We start from the raw sequence: 21,346 nt of genomic DNA, 5'->3' as shown, positions 1-21,346 counted from the left end.
TTAATGGATTTAGTTTAGGAGGATTGAAGCTTCCAATCAAACATTGCATAAACAAAACTTTAAGAATAAGTCTGTTAAGAGCGAGAGAATAGTGTAGCTGCGGTGAGAGAGAGAGAGGGAGAAAACATAATATTGTTGCATTTTTTCAGATGATTTGAAACCTCAGACTGAGGTTCTCATTGAAAACAAAAAATTCGAATGCAATAAAAAATATTTCTACAAACAATTTAAACAAGAAAAAAGAAATAAACAAAAAATAAAATACTTACTTTTAGATTTTAGAAAACTTTGTTGTAGTAGTAATCAGACTGATCCCTTCTCAAACAAGTTTAAGCGCAGCAAAGAAGTGAGTGTGCGAGAAACCAACGAGACTAAGAAAAAAAAAAGGCGTAACAGTTAGGGTTTGCAATGGAAGGGGAAGAAAGTAGGCGTAACCCTAACATCAATCCCTTAATATCCGGTGAGAGGGAAAAACAATTGAGGTGAGCGGGAGAATTTTCATTGGAGAGGGGAACTTGGATTTCTCTATTGCGGTTTCCATAAGTGAGGACTGAGGAGTCTATTGACCGGTTCAATTCTTAGTGAGGAGTTTATTATTTTGGTATTTTTTTTTTTGTAAAGTTGTTGACGGTTTTATTGAAAGCCAAAATGGTACAGCCTAGCTAGTGCCCAAAAAATTGTGAGAACGTTGACGGTTTATTCTATTGCTAATTTGACTGTTTTAGGAAACACCACCATATTTTCTTGATGCTTATGTTATACACGACATAATGTTGCAACAGCCGTTATAAAATTATTATATTTTTTTGACGTTTGTGTCATACACGACATAATGTTACAACAGCCGTCATAAATTTATTATATTTTCTTGACGTTTGTGTCATACACGACATAATGTTGTACTAACCGTCATAAATTTATTATATTTTCTTGACGCTTGTGTCATACACGACATAATATTGCAATAGCCGTCATAAAAATATTACTAAAACACCTATCTTGATGGTTTTTAACAAAGCCGTCAAGATAGATAAAAAACAAGCGTCATAATATGTCATTTTTTTAGTAGTGGCACATGCTCTGCACATGGAGTATATGAAAATACTACCTAACTCTCAACTCTGCACTAAAACATGAAATCTTTGTGGAGTTTGTCTAAACTCAAACAAACAAATATCAGAGTACACGGTATGATAGTCCATAGAATTCCAACTAAGATGGAGATGGACGGTATCAATAGGTATATTATTTCGAATCTAGAGTACCATGCCTTCAAACAGCAAGAGCCAACATAATTGAATCCATAATTTGAATACCAAATCTTGGAAAGTGTTTCAAATTTCCATATTCCCCAATTGTTTTATCTAAAATATATTGAATCAATATATTTTAGATAAAATATATTTTACCCAAATCTAGCTAGCGCTGAACCTTATATTCAAGTTAAACTTATATTGAACAAAATATATACAACAAAATTGTGGACATTCCACACATTTGACATTTCTTGATAATTTGGCCAACGCAAATTCAATTGGTATCACTTAATAGAAAGTTGTGCAAACGAAGTGAACCATTGTCCTATATTGAAGATTCACTTGATTGTGCATGTACACATCCAAAATCAGTTTAAGACAATTTTCTCATTAAAGAAGTAAAGATTCATTAATAATGAGAAAAAAAAATACAAAATCCAATTGGAGCTCACAGTGATGGATATGTTCATAAAAATATGATGCACTCTCACGCATGTACATACAAACAGAATACAAATACGAAAGTTTCATTTCTTCTTCTTATTCTATTTAAGAAAATAGTTAATGATAAATACAAAAAATGGAAATACCCAAAAAGAGCATGAGTCTTTGAAGAGGTTTTGAAGCAGTTTTCGATCCCTTCATCACAAACTCTTGAAGAATGTTGGTGTGTCGAATAAAAGTTAGCAATAGTTAGAAAAGAACATACACCAACTTCACAATGAAAGTTGAAACATTCTGCTAAAATATTATTTAATTTCTCAAGTAACCTGAAAAACCAACAAGGGTGACAGAGGCTAATACGCTATTTACATCAAGGATAATTATGAAACTGAAGCTTTAGTGACTACCAAACCCAACAAATCCAGTCAACCTGTCAACCTCTTCGAGTGTAGTACAAAAAAGTTTTTTGAATTTGCAAATATATAAGTTTAAAGTATTGGAACAACTGCACCAAAACCTTGAGTAAAAACTTGGGAAATTGGTTGATATTTAAGCATACTAACAACTAAATTTCTAATAAATCTTACAATTGCACTCATAAACACAAAATTAAAGCTCTTTTATATCATATTGTTTGATAGTGGTCCGTAAGAATGCAAAATATAGGTCCCGACCTATTTTCGTAGATATTTACAAAAAGTATAATCATATTTTTGGCTTCTCCCATCTCTTTACTTTTGCATATAATTTTGTTATTAATGCATTTGTATAAGATTGCTACGAACATGGTGTGATCTTAGCAGATGTGTATGCAAACATGGTGTGATAATCAACCATTCAAGAATAGTAAAGCCTAAGCCTTAACATTGGAATAGCAAAACATTAACTAATGAACATGAAGGTTCATGCGACATACATCAGGGTTCAAAAACCATAAGCAAAGCAAGAGCATTATAGATGGCTTGATCATAAATATCAATCCCCTATCCCCTATGGAATGCAAGACATTGACAATGACTAATTACTGGTAATTTGTGTGTAAGTCTACTGACAATACAAACAAAAACGGTGTTTTAACAAAGATTGTCAATAACAATTTTCTTACCAAAGGGATGATACACTCATTTGCAAGGCAAAGGGTAGCCGCAACATGAAAACCAAATTGCTCTCGTAGATAAATCTCCTATCTGGAGCAAACGGGTTACATAATTCAAGTCTTATAATCAAGTAATTAGGTTTTTGATTCAAGTGTTACAGCTTCACCCATAAATCCAACCGTATTTACATAGAATGAAGTGGAGTTGAATAGAACATTTTTAAGTCAATCATGGATAAACCTGTAATATGAGACTCACCTTTAAGAACATTACATGATTGCATCCCTGTTAAGTTTAAAAAACAATATATATTCATAATTCCAAGTGTAGTAACTAAGTGCAGTACTATTGCTGAATGTGAGGTTATACAATTAAGTTGCCAAATTCATAGGAAAATAATAACCCTAAGATAACTCACCAGAAGCAATGTTAGTTGTGTGGATAATGTGGTACCATATGTCTGTAATGTTTGCACCTTATGTTCCAATAATTCTGACATGTATCTCAATTAGCGTTCCTTGGAGGAAGTAGTCGAATTGTTTGGCCTTGCCTGTAGGTGTCATGTTAGTGTCTGTGTATTCGTATTGCAATCGAAGAAGCTAGGAATACAACCATCGAGACGATTCCTTGATAAGTTATAAGTAATTCAATATCCTCATACTGACCTGTAAGCTCATTTATACTAAGATCAATTACATTATTGGCTAATCTCCCGAGCAAGCGAGCCCACCAACATACTATTACTGAAATCCAAATTTAACTGTTGCAATCTTTCAATCTCTCTAGCAATATCCAAGGGAACAAAAGCCAAATCAAATTCTAATTACACAAATCTAACAGCTCAACATCTTTGGATTGGAGGTATACTGCCATATTGACGAAGACACTACTTAGGAGCATTCAACCAGTTTAAACACAAAGGCCTTAAGCAGGCCATCTTTAATGTTCAATGGTGTCAAGCTTTTACTGAAAATCAATTGAATCAAATAACTAAAATTGGAGTTGAATTACTGAAGACAAATACAATTTCCACACAACCGGAAGTAGAAAAATTGGAGGAAACTCGCACGCAATTGAAAATCATAACACAATTGTTTAACAGATAAGTAAACAACCTCATATGATAAGATAAAGTTCATATTTGTATTCGAAACCCAAAAGAAGCACACTAAAACAGACAAATATCAATAAATAAAAAGATATATGAGTTTGAATATTTACTGTCACTCGGTCCTTGGAAATCAAACAAAACTCTTGCACGCTATCGTTGATCATCTCCACCTTTGTAGTCACATGTCATCCTAACCATCAGAAGACAAAGAAAAAGGTCTTAAAAGAACACCAAATAGATGAAGAAAATAAATTACAAAAGAAACAAATTGAAGAGTTTTTTAAAATCCATCTCTTCATATTAGTTTGGAGTCTAAAGACACGAATACAGGATGATGATTATTTGGTTATTTTTTCTACCTTTCCATATGCTTTTCCATTATTTTTTCTTCCTAGTAGGAGGAATGTTTTGGTGGCTCAACAACTGTTGTCAAGAAAGACAAACGTTGGTGATAGATCGGAGGCTCTTTAGGTGTTCTCTTTTTTAAAAGTTTTTGTATGCTACTATCGCAACAACTTTGACTTAATATATAAATAATGACACAGTTATTTTGCAAACACTTCCAATACATTAGCATATGAATCAAGAAGATACAAACAATAGAACACATGAACCAGCCTGAAACCTAATAACTTTTAAGAAAAATCCGAATACTACATAAAGTACTAAGTCCTGTAATAAAAATGAAGCTACATATTCAAACATTCTACACACTACTTTCATAAAATATATTGGTAAGCATTAGTAGCATAACATATGCATAAGCGGTACCCCACACATAATGTTATATAGTTATCATAGATTTTTAACACTTAGATACCAAAAGAAACCACAGTATCAAAACTCAATACAACCTAATTAAGAATTCATCAGCAAAACCATACCCAACAAAAAAAAATTAAAAATTAAAAATAATCAAAACCCACACACTATAATTTCAAATTCACGCAAGGATATCGTATGTAAACAACAACTACAATGAAAATTAAGCAACTCCAATGAAAACCACAATCTATAGCCACCAAGAGCAACGAAGTCCTCCTTAGAAGTAATATCGTATTTACTAAACCTCAACTGCCAAAAAAACCAACAAAAACACATGAACTTCACATTCTCAAATCTCACGCAATAAACACAATAGAATCCAAAAACAAAAAGTCGGGAAAAAAATTGAGGAAAAACTTTCAAATACAATAGGTTGCAAACAAAACCCGAAACCCAATTTCACGCTTCTAAAAAAAACCACAAATCTTCAAAAGGCTTCCAAGCATATACCAGATTTTTCTAAGAATACAAAATGAAATATCTAAGCACACCAAAACTAACTCAGGAACAATAGATATGTATAAAATGTAGGAAAAAAAAGGCAAGAACGGTTACAAACATTTTACATGAAAGCTAATCTAATGTAAAGATATGATTACTCACTGGAGGATCAAAGCAGGGCTTCTCCACTGGCACTATTTCAAATATTTTCCAAAGATCTTCCTTGTTCCACAAAAACAAATACCAATAAGGTGAGAGAAATTACTGGCAACTAATGCGTATTTACATAAATAATGAAAAATTATAAAGTATAGATGGAAGTGTAGAATGCAGAATAGTACAAATTGAGAAAACACACAGAAAAACGAAGCAAGAAATAAGCTATAGTTTAATCAAACCAATTCAAGAAATGGCTTATATAATGAGTAAATGTTTATGTTTTAGTAACGATGGAGCAAAACGAAAGAGAAAAGAAGAAATATTAGAACACAATCTACAAATGCCTCACCTTTGCCGCCACATTTAAATTTCCATAAGTGTCGCATCACATCGTAGACCCAAACGTGAAGGTGTGCAAGTGAATGGAATTGGAGTTCCAGTATGCTACAAAACTAAACACAATCAAGTCCAAGATTATAGGAAGACACATTGGCTATAAATCATCAGAGGACATAATCTCATATATACAAAGGAAAATAGACTTACAAACGTCTACGGCTCTGATCGTGAAACCTTGTTGAACTTTAACCTCACCTTATGCATGAGTGCACTTAGCTACCATTATAGGGAGAAATGCATAGAAGAAGGCTCCGACCATTTTTAAAAAAAAAGAAGGTTTTGACGATTTTAAAAGAAAAGAAGGTTCTGGCCAATTTAATATGTATGCAAAGAAGAAGCTTAATGTTTTAAAGAAATTACAGTTCTAAACAAACCATATATCGATTAAAGGAAGGTTATTGTCACACCCCGAATTTCGACAGAATTCGGAAAAACATTATTTGTTCCTGACTCTTCGATCTCCGAGGTGTGATGCACTCTCAACTCCCAAAAACTCATAAACAGTTTAAAATATGCGGATAATTAAAAACCAATAAAAATTTCTATTATACAAATGTCCTCTTCATTACAAAACTTCACAAATAAGATTAAGTTACAAATCTCTTTCCAATAACTCTTTATTTAAAATTTACAAATGAAAATACAAATAACTTTGTCTCAACTAAAAATCTATATCACCTCAAGGGAAAACAAAACAAATCCTGAGATGCAACGCTAACGCAAACCACAAGCAGCAACCACTCTTCTTCAACACTAAACCTGTCAAAACTTATCAACTATGTTCATTGAATGAACACACCCGATAAGCAAACATGCAAATCGGGTCAGCATTATAAAAATGCTGGTGTGAGTAGCTCTAAAAACAATATATACTTATACAAATATATACATAATCCATACGGCAGTTAGTTCCTCCACCGAGGCGCCTTAACTTTCAACGACTAATATGACATACTCAAGTACAATAATTAAGGCAGGTAGTTCCTCCACTGAGGCGCCTTAACTTCCCACTAACCACACAATAAACTATACGCATTATAAATAAGGCATGTAGTTCCTCCATCGAGGCGCCTTAGGTTCGAACTAAACCAATAACCAACCAATCTTATTACCATAATTATATTATTTCAGGCTTTCTTTGAGTGTCCCTAAAATCACGTCGTATCTATGTCTTACCTAGTTTCCCTGGCTACCACAATCGCTACCCAACGCCGAACATGTACATCTACATGCCTCCCCTTACATAATGAACCACTCCGTGCGTAACCACCCTGAGCGGGATGCCGCACACCATGTAAATCCTCACACGGAAGCAATTATGTAAGTAATGCCACTATTCGGCATAAAATATTGCGCATCATCGTTCTATTTTGCGAACGGAATAATCAAGCCACTATTCGGGCTCGCCCGGGGAGGGCCATTCGGCTTTCTTCAAACGCCCGGAAGGTTACGCCCGAAGGCCATTCAGATTAACTGAAACGCTAGAAGGGCCAATCACATGAGTTGTGGTAGCTAGGTTCTAGGATTTTTGTTACGTAATTTATTCAAGTGTCATACATTAATGACTCATAATAAATCCACTATATCACATACAGGTCAATTGCCTTATTGCACTAAGCCACAATATTTAGAAATGTCTCGAATATATCTCATAACCATTTTCATTCTTTCACGTGCCAATATATTATTGCACTAAGTCACAATCCCGTAGGCAAATATTCACCAATCATATACTACCTCATAGTAGCATCTCACATATATAATAATGGAGTGTTTATACATTTATTTCTCCCAAACATATTGCATTATATATATATCCAAACATATTATATAATATCACAATATCAACGTCAAATCTTAATTAGATAATGACCAACAACGTTATATGATGTTCGACAATATTTTATTATTATATTTGTCCATATTCTTAAATATGTGAAAAACGGGAAAAAGTCAACAGTCAAAGTCAAAGTCAAAGTCAAATTGGCATGGTCAAAGTCAAAGTCGACACGTCATTGTCAAAGTCAAACTGTCGTTTCCATGTTCGACAGGTTCAGGGTCATAGCCATGGTTCATGGCTAAGGGCAAAGGTGCATGGCTCATGGGCTCATGACCAAAGGTAATGGTTCGGACCCAACTGGCCAAGCCCAAACCTTAGAACTTAAAAGTCTAAAAGTTGGAAGACCCATATAGATCTATTTTAAGTCCTATGGACTGACCCCAAGCAATATCAGAAATTGGCCCAAAAACTTGTACTGAACTGGCCCAAAACATAATTGGATTCGGCCCAAAAACTTTAATATAAACTGGTCCACAAATTTAAAACAAAACCGGCCCAACATGTTGAATTGGCCCATAGGCTAAGCCAAATTAGTCTCGCCCCAAACAAAACAAGCTAGGGCCCAAGAACTTAAAACAAAACCGGCCCAATAACTAAACAAACTAGAATCGGGCCTAAACAAAACCGATCCACTTGGTCTTGACCCAAGCCCAAGCCCAATTCGGTCAACGGTTCCCCTTCTTCCCCAATTCTCTCCTCCACCACCTTCCGACCCACCAGCCACCCACCACTCACCGGCACTCCAACCCAAACTAAACCAACTCGGATTTGCAATCCCATGAAAACCCAACATTTCGATACCCTCCAACTCGATTTTCCTCTCACCCTCACCAGCGCCAGCGCGAATTTCAGCCAAATCACGCCACCATTAACGGCTTCTACCACTTCCGACAGCCCCCAACCATCCCCACTACCACCAAACATCATTCAACCAATCAAACCAAAAAAAACAGCCCAACCACCGGTTCGGCCACCGCCATTAACGCCTCCAAGCTTCACTGCCCCCACTCGACCCTCATCAGTCCACAACCAAACACCAACAACAAATACAGAAAGTTCAACAAGCCAAAGAAAGATTTGTCACTGTTTTGGCGACGCTTATTGATGCTCTGCTTCGAAGCCGGCGGTTACCAATTTTAACAAAATTCGACAGTTCAAATGCAAATCCGAAATTTAATAAAATTTAATAAAACAAATGGCACGAAGTCCAACATAACAGTATAATGAACAGTATTAATAGGCCGAAACCTTAGTCGGTATACTCCGATACACGGAAAATCATAAATCCGGTGAAATAACAAAATAGATACTCACCTGTATGAACAGCTCCTACGAATTTCTCGAGTCAGGCGCCGGCTCCACCCTCCGAAATCCAAATTTTCAATCTCTCCATTTCCATTTTCATTATTTTATTATTCTCTAAACCCTATTTTCCATAACAATGTGTTTATATACTGGGGTCCGAAACCCAAGCCCAACACAGACTCGGGCCCAAAACCAGGCCCACATATCTCAAATCCGATCCAGCGAATTTTGAAAATAAATAATTAAATTAATTAATTAAATAGATAAAAACGTATTTTTAAAAATACGGGCGTTACAGTTATCAACTTGCTTGGCGCTATTTGGTATTTATTGAGAAAATAAGATACAATAGTACCATCATGCTCCATAAGTCTCATCCTTGCATCACTAGGCCAGCTAGAATCATATAGATCCTTGATTCTGCTTATTAGAAATTTAGAACTGTAAAGTAAATAGTGGTAGCAGTTACTTGGTGGTCTTGTGATGTATGATTGATGGTGATTTAGCATATCTACATTCCTATAAAGTTTTGTCTTAAATACATCAGCTAAAATACTTTATAATTATCAAAGTTTTCATATAACTAAGTAGAAATAAATCAAAGAAAAATCAATAAGCTTATGAAAAATTTACTTATCATGCACGTAGAGAGAAATATATGGATCTTCAATTCCATAGGTTCGGCAAAGCCTGGCTCATTTAGGGGTACCTATGCAATAACATGGTACGTACTCGAAATAGTTAAACATCTCAAAGTATATTATCAAAAAAATATAAGCTAAAAGTCACAATACATCAGTACTAATATGAAGCTTGAGATCTTGAAAAAATTGGAATAAAAATCAACAAATGCTACCGATAACTCTAAACCCAACCCCAAACCCTAAATTTCTTAAGTTAAGTGTTGATCAGCAACATACATTATCAAAGTCGTACAAAAACATACATATTGCAATTATACGAAGCCATTATCGAAGCCAAAAAATTGATGCAAACAGATTATTACAAAAGCAATAAACATATTACAAAAACTATTTGCAATCGATACCGAACCTTTAAACTTTGTTGCTTGAACCAAGGTGACTCCTTGTAATGTTTAAGATGAATTCATTTTTTTCAGAAAAAATATAAATAAATAACTATTACAGAATACATTCTCAGTAGTACCTGACATCACCTGGATAGCTTGCAATGACATAGAGAAACTTCTGAAATGACTCACTTTCTTTCAATGATGGACTGATCCCAACCTTAATCACTTCTTCATGATGATCTGAAGTCACCTTAACCTGGCTTATTTCTCTTCCTATTGGCCACGTTAAGCAACAATGACTGAGATTTTTCAGCTGCTGCCCTTGCCTCCTAAACCTGCATAAACCAAAAATAGCACAAAATGTCTAAGTTTGAAAAGATATAAAATTAGTATCTCCAACTTAAGTTAAAGTACGGTTAGTTTCCAATAAGAGAAAAGTCAATTAACAATGTCATCAGTATGTAAAAGATAATAACCACTACTGAGAAGGAAACTCTCTCAATAGTATGCCAATTATTTATAGCAATACAGAAAAGACCAACTTGATTGAAATGTTAACTAACCATCTCTACTGCCAGGCACATGGTGTCACTCGAACCACTTTTCGGTGTTTCATTGCCTATCAGAGAGCACATCTTTAGCATTCAGACTCTATCATGTGTCCAAATGGGCACTGAACGAATAATGCGCAACTGCACACAAACATAATTTTGCAACTTTTGTATTCAAATAATTATCCACCCTTAAGAAAGTTTATTCCTATATCCTCAAAGAGCATAAATGTCAAAGCGTTAAGCACCATATGAAGATGAAAAACAGATAACATGTCTTGCCCATTGATGACAAGCCTCTTTTTGTGTATGTAGATGGTGTATGGTCGTTGAACAAAACAAAAGTGTATCAAAACCTAATTATCCCTCAATAAGTAAAGGATGAGTAGGGTATCGTTCCACTTTTAAATGCATGTTATGTGAATGACAGGACTGGAAAGGGGGTTTAAGGGATTAAAAACTATGACTATAGATATTTTAGATTCTAATGCTAAATTAAACTAAATTAACTAAACTATTGAGAATTTATAAAAGAGAGAATTAAAGAGATTAGAATCCACCAATACTTTTAATCTATGACCTTCTGCTTCATGGTTGTTCTTACAAGTAGACTACAATTAGGCAATCGAGCGAGTGTTGATGCCCTCTTGGACGAAACATCATTAACAATTAACTCTACTTAAGGTTGTTCCTATGTTTATGCTATTAATATCTTCTTTCCTTTTATATAAGCTCGGGCAGCCATTCAATATATTACTGAGAGCAACATCAAGGAGTACTTCCTAATAGGGCGGCCATTCAATGAATCACCACTTAAGGCAAACACAAAGAATACTTCCCTAGGCAGCCCACCCCCGAGCTACCCTTCTAAGGCAACACAAAGAATGCTTCCCTAACTCTAAAGAACTATACTACTAGAAGAAAAGTAAATAACACTAGCATGATATTAATATTGCAAAACATAAACCCTATTCTATACTTCTATCTCCTAGTGTGAGCAATGGAACTAATAACTAAAAACATAAAGAACTAACCTGATTGAAGAACACCATGAACCAGAAGAATCATTAAACCTTAATCACTAGCTTCATCTTCTCCCTTGAAGGAGAAGATTAGCCTTCCATAGAGAAGGAAGAACACGAAGAATGAGAAGAAGAAGAGTCGAAGAACATAAGACTAGAAAGACTAATTTATTAAGACTCAGCTAGTTAAAGCCGAACTTTTATTATTAATCTCTCTCTGCCTCAAGTTCTGGAGACAAGAGTATAAGTGAATTAGCAAATTACATGAGGCACTTAGGTCATCTATTTATAGAGGTTACAATGAGCTCTAGAAGCATTCCAAACCGTCATTTGTTTCCTAATACAAATATACTTCTTTCAGAGTCCAACTTCATCTCCAAAACTGAGAAGGAATTGGCTACAATGTCGATTCATGCATCTGGACGCACTATTCATGCATCTCAGACGCAAGCAATGCGTCTGGACGCTCGATCCATGCGTCCCAGACGCGTAAGCCTATTTTGTCTCTTCTGCTCTATCCTTCTATCCTCTTTTATGGGCTTTGGTCCAAGCAACAAATCCTTTGGCCTTAGGCTTATAAATAGGCTTTAAAATAGGTCTAAGTCGCATCTTTAATAGCTCCAATTCCTTGGCCTTCTCCATGATTGTCCACGGGCTTCCCATGTGATCCTTAATGCTCCAAATTGCTCCGTTTTACCCTTTTTTTTCTCTAATATTCCACAAAACTCTCTCTTTGACCTATAGAATCATAAAACATAACTTACAAACACTATTAGTCCACTAAGATGGCTAAACAAGAGGCATAATCGAGGGTTAAATTGCACTTTTTAAACACTTATTACAGCTCCCAACTAGCCTTTTGCTAGTCTCTTAGCAAATAAGATAAAAAATAGATAAGTGATCAAAATCACATCCTAATAACAAAAATAAAATCCTAACTCATTTTTCAAGAGGCATCGTGAATTGCATTTACCATATGCAACAAGGCTTTAAACCTTTAAGTTCCTCAAAAGGACGAAGTTATAGTCTAAGTGAAGGTTTTCAGGTGATATACCCACAAAATCAATCAATAGCATGTTCAAGAATGATAGTATTTTTCAGAGAGAGAAATTCCTTACCCACTTAGTGCTTACTCCAACAGACAGTCTCCATTGCTAACTATATTACTGCAAAGACTCATAGATTATGATGGAAGATAGTAAAAATTGACAAAATTCTCAATCAAGGCTTATGTGTGTACTTAGTCAATCTCCTATACTCTCCTATCCAAGAAACAGAATCCCTAGTTTACCTTTAGACATATAATCTCGACTTTCAATTCTCACCAGTCATACTCTCATAAAAGAATCTCTAAGAAGATGGTCTACTATTTTACCTCATGTATGTGGGGAAAAGAATAATGCATACGAACATCCCACATACTACCTTGAAAAACAGACTTCTGAATAAAAGTAGTCTCATGAAAAGAATGTCATTCACATATGAAGTGTCGGGTCCTTCACTTTAGCATCCTCTCACCTATTCTAGACTTTGTACCATATTGTAGTGATAAGTCATGGGTTGTAACTTGGCTTGGGTATTGGTTTATGAAGGAAAGGTAAAAAGGATTCTAAGGTTGTTTCTGAAAACACTAAGGGTTTTCCTTCATTCTTTGGAAGATTTCTTCAAATTCTGTATTGCAGAGAAAGTTCTTCCTTTCTCTTAGCTTTTCCATCCATTCTGTTCAACTGTTTTTTTTTAGTTAAGTTAAAACTGAATGATGGTCTTCATTGTATCTCTCTGGTATTTCCTTGTAATCTTCTTTTTGTGTTATTTCTTCCTCTTTGTGCCCCTCGTATTCTCAGAAACATATGGGTATGGCTGATAAAGATTTTGGCTATAGTCCTTGTCTGGAGTTGGGTAAAGGGTAAAGGGTTTTATGAAAGAAAATGGCTTATTGTAAGGCTCAAAAGGGTTTAACATGATGGTCCTATTAGGTGGGATAAAGGCTGAATAGGTTCACAGGGTTTTATGAAAGAAAATGGCTTATTGTAAGGCTCAAAAGGGTTTAACATGATGGTCCTATTAGGTGGGATAAAGGCTGAATAGGTTCACTACTTAACTTATCAGTATGATACTCTATTTCGAATAGACTACAAGACCTAATGGCTATCTCCCCAGTTGATGTCACTTTGTGATTAACCAAATCAACAAATAATGAGACTATATTACAACGACATAAAGAACTGAAAGATGTTGAGTCATTAAGACTTGGATTTTTCGTAAGAACTCTCCAAAGAATGGTTATAAAGCTCAAATCTCACGGGCTAAGTCTAAAAATTCTACTTCCAGTTTACTAGGGGTTTAAATCTCTTTTCTAGCAAAAGTACACAAAACTGACCAAGTACTATGGTGGTGCCTTGATAAAGAATTCTATCAACAAGAACTATGTCCGAGCATAATAAATAGTCTAAGCGGTAATGAAATCAATAATATCAACTATCTATCAAACTCAACACTAGGCAGTATAGAATATATATCCCAGACTCATCATTAAAATTCATTTTTCTCATGCTACAGATATAGAAACAAAAATATTTTTGTTTTTGAAAACTAATTTTCGAAATTCATTTCTCAAGTACACCCTCCCCCTACTTATGCATGCATTGACCTCAATGTATAAAGAAGTAAATGAAATGGATGAGAAAAAAGTAGGATATTACCATTGATGCTGAATATCAGAATTAGTTCAAGAAACAAATTTTTAGGTCTTTTTACGTCAGATCCCCAAGACGTAATGTGACTCTTTTAAAGTCAGATTCTCAAGACTAGTATTCCCACCTAAAAATTGATCTCTCAACAACATGCTTACTTCCTGTAGACATTTTATACTCGGTCTACTAGAGTTATGAGACTTTGACTCTGGCGCTTGCAACTCCTCTCAATAAAGGATAAAGTTATGAAAATCTGAGGGCCCGGCTATCGGTGGCACTTATACTAATGAGATCCTAAGGACTCAAGCTTACGACGCTTGGCTTCCTCATGCAAAAAACTTAAACTAGACAGAGTAACAGGTTTAGCAAGACATAGAATGTAATCTTTAAGGTGTGTAGGTAACCTACCCCAATTTTCTGCTTCAACGGTGGTCTGATAAACCGGAACCTTGAGAAAAACGGCCTCCACATCCCCAATAGGTAACTCCATAAAAGACTTCAGTCGATGAGCGTTGACTTTGAAATGAGTCCTTCTCTTTATGTCTTCTACTTCAATAGCTCCAAAAGGTGTGACATGTCTTACTATAAATGGTTCCGTCCATCTAGATCTCAACTTTCCATGGAAAATTTCTAGACGAGAGTTGTAGACCAGAACCTTCTGTCAAGGTTCAAATTCTCTCTTCAAAATTCTTCTGTCATGTAATGCTTTAGTCTTATCCTTGTAAATCCTTGACTTATCATATGCATCACTTCTCAATTCCTCAAATTCACTTATCTGAAGCTTCCTCCTTTCTCCTGCTTGATCTAAGCTGAAATTCATCTCTTTCACTGCCCAGTAGGCTTTCTGTTCTAACTCAACAGGTAGATGACACGCCTTTCCATATACCAAGCGATAGGGCGACATCCCTATGGGTGTTTTGAATGTTGTTTTGTATGCCCATAGTGCATCTTGGAGTCTAAGAGACCAGTCTTTCCTAGAAGGATTAATTGTCTTCTCCAGAATACTCTTGATTTTCCTATTCGACACTTCTGTTTGACCATTAGTCTGAGGATGATATGGTAAAGCTAGCTTGTGAATTACTCCATACTTTGCCATAAGATTCCCAAATACACGATTACAGAAGTGAGAACTGTTATCACTGATGATGGCTCTCAGTGTTCCAAATCTTGGTAGAATGTTCTTCTTCAGAAAGTCCACGACAACTTTATGATCGGCAGTCTTTGTAGGAACTACTTCAATCCACTTTGAAACATAGTCCACAGCCAGTAGAATATAGGTGTAACCAAAAGAAGGCGGAAATGGTCCCATGAAATCTATACCCCATACATCAAAGATTTATGAGATAAGGATCGGTTGTTGAGGCCACTTGAACCTTTTCGAGGTCTTACCCAAGAATTGGCATCTTGAACATGCTTTGCAATAAACATTTGCATCTTTAAAAAGAGTAGGCCAATAGAATCTAGCTTGTAATACCTTGTCTGTAGTACGTTGCGGGCCAAAGTGTCCTCCGCAAGGCTAATCGTGACAGAATGATCAAATGGATTCCTGTTCTGATTTTAGGATGCATCTTCGAATAATCTGATCCGAGCACTTCTTGAATAAGTATGGATCATCCCAAAAATAATATCTAGCCTTTGAGTATAATAAATCTTTTTCTTGCTTGCTCCAATGCAATGGTACCTTGTCGGTCACAAGATAATTTGTGATGTGGCCGTACCATGGTACTTCTGATATATTGAACAATTGTTCATCAGGAAAAGTCTCACAGATTTGTAAGCTGTCTTCCGCATTCTCCACTAGCAATCTAGAAAGGTGATCAGCAACGACATTCTCTGTTCCTTTCTTATCACGTATCTCCAAATCAAATTCTTGTAAAAGTAGTATCCATCAGATCAACCTAGGCTTGACATCCTGCTTAGCGAGTAAATGACGCAAGGCAGCATGGTCAGTATAGACAATCACCTTTGAACCTATCAAATATTGTCGGAATTTGTCAAGAGAATAGACGATGGCTAAGAGTTCCTTCTCAGTGGTAGAATAATTAATCTGAGCTCCATTTAGAGTCTTGCTAGCATAACAGATTGCGTACATCACTTTATTGTCTCTTTATCCTAGAACTGCTCCTATAGCATAATCAGATGCATCACACATTATCTCAAATGGCTGGCTCCAGTCGAGAGCATGAATGATTGGTGCTGAAGTGAGTGCTTCCTTTAACTTCATAAAAGCTTCAACACATGACGTATCAAAATCAAAGACAATATCTTTCCCTAATAGATGTGACAGCGGTCTTGCAATTCTGCTGAAATCCTTGATAAATCAATGGTAGAATCCAGCGTGACCTAGGAAGGCACGGATATCTTTGACAGTTCTTGGTTTGGGTAGATCCTTTATAATATCAATCTTCGCTCGATCTACTAGAATTCCTTCCTTTGAAACTTGGTGACCCAGCACTATCCCTTCTTTTATCATGAAGTGACACTTTTCCCAGTTCAGAACTAAGTTGGTATCGCAACAACGTTTAAGGACTAAGGAGAGATGGTGTAGGCAATCTTCAAAAGATGACCCAAAAACTAAAAAATCGTCCATAAAAACTTCCATGTATTTCTCCACCATGTCGTCAAAAATACTCATCATACATCGCTGAAAAGTGGTCGGTACATTGCATAGACCAAAAGGCATACGACGGTAGGCGAACGTTCTGAATGGACATGTGAATGTGGTCTTATCTTGGTCCTTAGGGTGAATATAGATTTGAAAATATCCTGAGTAACCATCAAGAATGCAGTAGTAAGCTTGTCCAGCTAATCTTTCTAACATCTGATCGATGAATGGTAATGGAAAATGGTCTTTCCTGGATGCGCTATTCAGCTTCCTGCAATCGATGCAAACTCTACATCCAGTCTGAATCCTAGTTGGAATCAACTCATTGTTCTCGTTCTCGATCACTGTGGTTCCAGACTTCTTCGGCACAACTTGAACTGGACTAACCCATTGACTATCAAAAATCGGGTAGATAATGCCGGCGTCAAGGAGTTTGACGACCTCTTCTCGGACTACTTCCTTCATCTTCGGATTAAGCCTCCTCTGTGGTTGCTTAGAAGTCTTGGAATCCTCTTCCAAATGAATCATATGTTGAACTATCATAGGGCTAATCCCCTTGATATCATCAATTATCCAACTTATAGCTGACTTGTGTTCCTTTAAAAGTGCTACTAACCTGGATTCCTACTCCTCAGTCAAATCTGATGCAATGACTACTGGGTAGGTTCCCAAATCTTCCAAGAAAACATACTTGAGTGTAGACGGCAAAGGCTTCAATTCTAGCTTAGGCGACTCCTTCTTAAGCTCTTTAGATGGTCCATCAGGCATAGGCGATTCAAACTTTTCTCTGAACTTGCTGTCATCCATGATAGGTGATGAATCCAAAATCGCATTGATTGCCTCGACACTAAGTTCCTCACAATCTGAATCTGTCAGAGCTTTCAACAACTCGTCAACAGGATATGAATGAGTCAGATAATCCTGTGCTAACGCTTTAATCATGCATACCTCGTTCACAGCACACACCTCCTGTGGTTGCTGTAATATATGGAAAACATTGGTCTCGACTTTCATATTACCAAAGGATAACGTCATATTACCGTTTTGACAGTTGATAAATGCATTTGCAATGGCCAAGAATGGTCTACCTAGAATGATTGGTATCTACCTACCAGACGTAGGTTCAGTGTCTAGTACTATGAAATCAACCGAATAATAGAAATCTTTGATCTTGACTATGACGTCTTCAATGAGTCCTATAGGTATCTTCACTGATCTATCTGCCAACTATAAAGTAACATCAGTCGGTTTAAGATCCTTCAAGCCTAACTTCTCGTAGACAAAATATGGTAGAAGATTCACACTGGCACCCAAATCTAATAAAGCTTGCTCCTCCAAAGAATCTCTGATTTATCATGTAACAGTTGGACTTCCAGGATCTTTCAGTTTCATAACCGATAGATTCTGTAGGTACGATGAACATCTTTGAGTGAGAAAAGCTTCTTTCGGAATGTTGGTCTTCTTCTTTACTAGATCTTTCAGGAACTTGGCATACGAGGGGACTTGCTTTATGGCGGTCAGAAATGGGATATTAATATGTAAATTCTGAAATACATCGCAAATCTCTTTGTACTGGTCATCCTTCCTGGTATTCACTAGTTTCGAAGGAAACGGTGCTGGCGGATTCTTCAATATCGGTTCTCTTCTTTCGACTTCGGTTGGCTTGGTAACAGATAGTGGAGTGACAGGAGGAGTCACTCGTGATGGCTTCTTCTTACTTACTTCCACAGTAGTTCCTTCGACTTCTTTTTGCGGCAAAGATGGGGCACAACACTAGATATATCTGGAATGTTAGAACTGGGTGGGATGGTGGGGACATAAGTTATCTTAGGCTCTACAAAATCTTTTCCTGGTTCATAGACAATCTTATTATCAACTTTCTTGCCTGACCTCAGAGTGGTGACATAATTAACTTGGGCATTTGACTGAGTATTCTCCAGGTTATCCACCTGCAGGACACCTCTTCCTTTCGGATTTGGCTCCAACTGACTTGGTAATGCTCCTTTTGATCTTTCCGTCAAGGCGGCAGCAATTTGCCCTATCTGGCCTTAAATGAAACTAAAGTTACTCTCCAACTTCTAGGTTCTTTGATTTGTCTGTTTCAGCTCATTGACAATGGTGGTGATAGCTTCTTCCAGATGTAGGATAACTGCTTTGCTTGACTGAGGCGTAGGGGCAATATATCCACTCATAAGATCTGGTATTAACTCTCTATTTTTGTTGGCTGGGTATTGCTGGTTCTGGTATGACTATTGATTTCTGTATGGTTGCTTGCAGTTTTGGAACTGATACTGGTTATTCTAGAATTGATTTGACTGATTTTGGAATCCTGGAGGAAAATTCCTCTGATTTGTATTTTGTGGCTTCCAATAATTCTGTCCCTGATTGAACTGGTTATTTCTTCCTAAAGAGTTGATACTACATGCCTCTGCATTAGTATCCAGATAGTACAAACACTCTTCAGTGGTGTGGCCTTCATCAGAACATAGCTCACAAATAGCATAACAGGCCTTGGTTGGCTGAGGTTTAGCTTGGAAATTGTTTGCTTTTGGAGGATTCATGGAGAGCTGATCAAACTTCTTGTTCAGAGTTTCAAGTCCTGTTGATAGGCTTGCCATAATTGATAGCATTGCTTATTTTGGTTCTTCTTGAATTTGGTTGCCAAATTGCTTCGGCACCCCCTCCACTCTAGCTACGTCCTCGTTGCTAGTACTCCATTGTTGAGTGTCTTCAGCTAAATTCTTGAGAAAGTTGTAGGCTTCCTCTCCATCCAGTGATGTAAACTTACCTTGATGCGTTAACTGTATCATCTGCTTGTTCATAGTAGAAAGTCCTCGAAAGAAAAAATGAGCTAGTGTGCTCTTATCATAACCATGATGTGGACATAAGACTAGCAGATTATTGAATTTCTCCCAGCTTTGATGATATTCTTCAGTCACCTTCCCTTTGAAATTGCTGATGGCTTGCTGCATGGCATCTGTCTTCTGGGGTGGGTAGAACTTGTTCATAAACTTTGTTCTCAACTTCTCCTAGTTATTGATTGAATTGATCGGCTGTATAGTTAACCATTCGGATGCTTTCCCTTCGAGTAAGAGTGGAAAAAGAATTAACTTGATACTCTCATCCCTGATATTCTGGTTCTTGAAAGTTCTGAGGACTGATAGAAATTTGTTCATGTGAACATAAGGCTGAACATTATCTGAACCATTGAACTTCGGAAGAATAGAGATTACTGATGCTCTAAGTTCAAACTGGTTAGCTTCTGTCTCTGGAAAAACAATACTGCTTGGTGGGTCTCCAATGATTGGTGAATAGAAATCACTCAGCTTCTTCCTCTGTTGTGCTTGTATGGGTGGGATAGCTTCAGGATTATTGGTGTCCAAAACAACTCCATCATTGCGTGCGGCCATTGTATCAATCTCGTCTAGTATTCTTGTGAGTTGATTGTTAAACCTTGTCCACTGTTATGCTCTTATCGGACGATGATATGGACGATGGGGCATACACTAGAAAATGCTATGAAAATGATGAAAAACTATCCTACAATGCTTGAATAGTATGCAATTATTCTAAGTTATACTAAAATGTAAAACTACTTTCTTTCAACTGGGTTGGGCTTTGTAACTAGTATCTAAAGCTGTCTCTTCTAGGATTATGGTGAATCATATGGATTGCTTAAGTACCACTGCCCACAGACGATAGTCCGTTTGTCAAGATTCAGACAAGAAACACTAGAGTTTGATGTTTCGCTGTGTTGGCTTACAACTTCAATTGTTGAAAAGGTCTTAAATGCAATTATACTAGAAAGCAATAAAACTAAACTATGATGCAACTATACTAAGAAAAATAAAAAAAATGAAGATTCGACTAACCTGGATGGTAGATCTTGTCTTCGAGATGTCCTTCAAGCTTCTTTCTTTCTTAAAAGGATGGATGATGCGGCTAAAATTACCTCAAGATCCAAAATTCTAATCTTGAAAGAAAACGTTAAACATAAACAACTTAAAACAACAGCGGTGCCATTTGACAAGCCTCTTTTTGTGTATGTAGATGGTGTATGGTCGTTAAACAAAATAAAAGCGTATCAAAACCTAATTATCCCTCAATAAGTAAAGGATGAGTAGGGTATCGTTCCACTTTTAAGTATATGTTATGTGAAGGACAGGTTTAAGGGATTAAAAACTATGACTGTAGAGATTTTAGATTCTAATGCTAAATTAAACTAAATTAACTAAACTATTGAGAATTTATAAGAGAGGGAATTCAAGATATTAGAATCCACCAATACTTTTAATCTATGACCTTCTGCTTCATGGTTGTTCTTACAAGTAGACTACAATTAGGCAATCGAGCGAGTGTCGATGCCCTCTTGGACGAAGCATCGTTAACAATTAACTCTACTTAAGGTTGTTCCTATGTTTATGCTATTAATATCTTCTTTTCTTTTATGTAAGCTCGGGCAGCCATTCAATGTATTACCCAGAGCAACATCAAGGAGTACTTCCTAATAGGGTGGCCATTCAATGAATCACCACTTAAGGAAAACACAAAGAATACTTCCCCTA

The 21,346-nt window shown here is 36.4% G+C and overlaps 1 long non-coding RNA gene across 1 annotated transcript in view; it reads right to left on the bottom strand.

Moving 5' to 3' along the window:
* Positions 1-21,346, bottom strand: part of LOC147498591 (uncharacterized) — a 33,598-nt gene that overhangs the window by 4,117 nt on the left and 8,135 nt on the right. The gene's annotated exons all lie outside the window — the stretch shown is intronic.

Source organism: Coptis chinensis, chromosome 5, assembly GCF_015680905.1.
Source record: "Coptis chinensis isolate HL-2020 chromosome 5, ASM1568090v1, whole genome shotgun sequence".
Lineage (NCBI taxonomy): Eukaryota > Viridiplantae > Streptophyta > Magnoliopsida > Ranunculales > Ranunculaceae > Coptis > Coptis chinensis.
The sequence above is the reverse complement of the archived record's forward strand: the minus strand, read 5'-3'. Positions and strand labels throughout refer to the sequence as shown.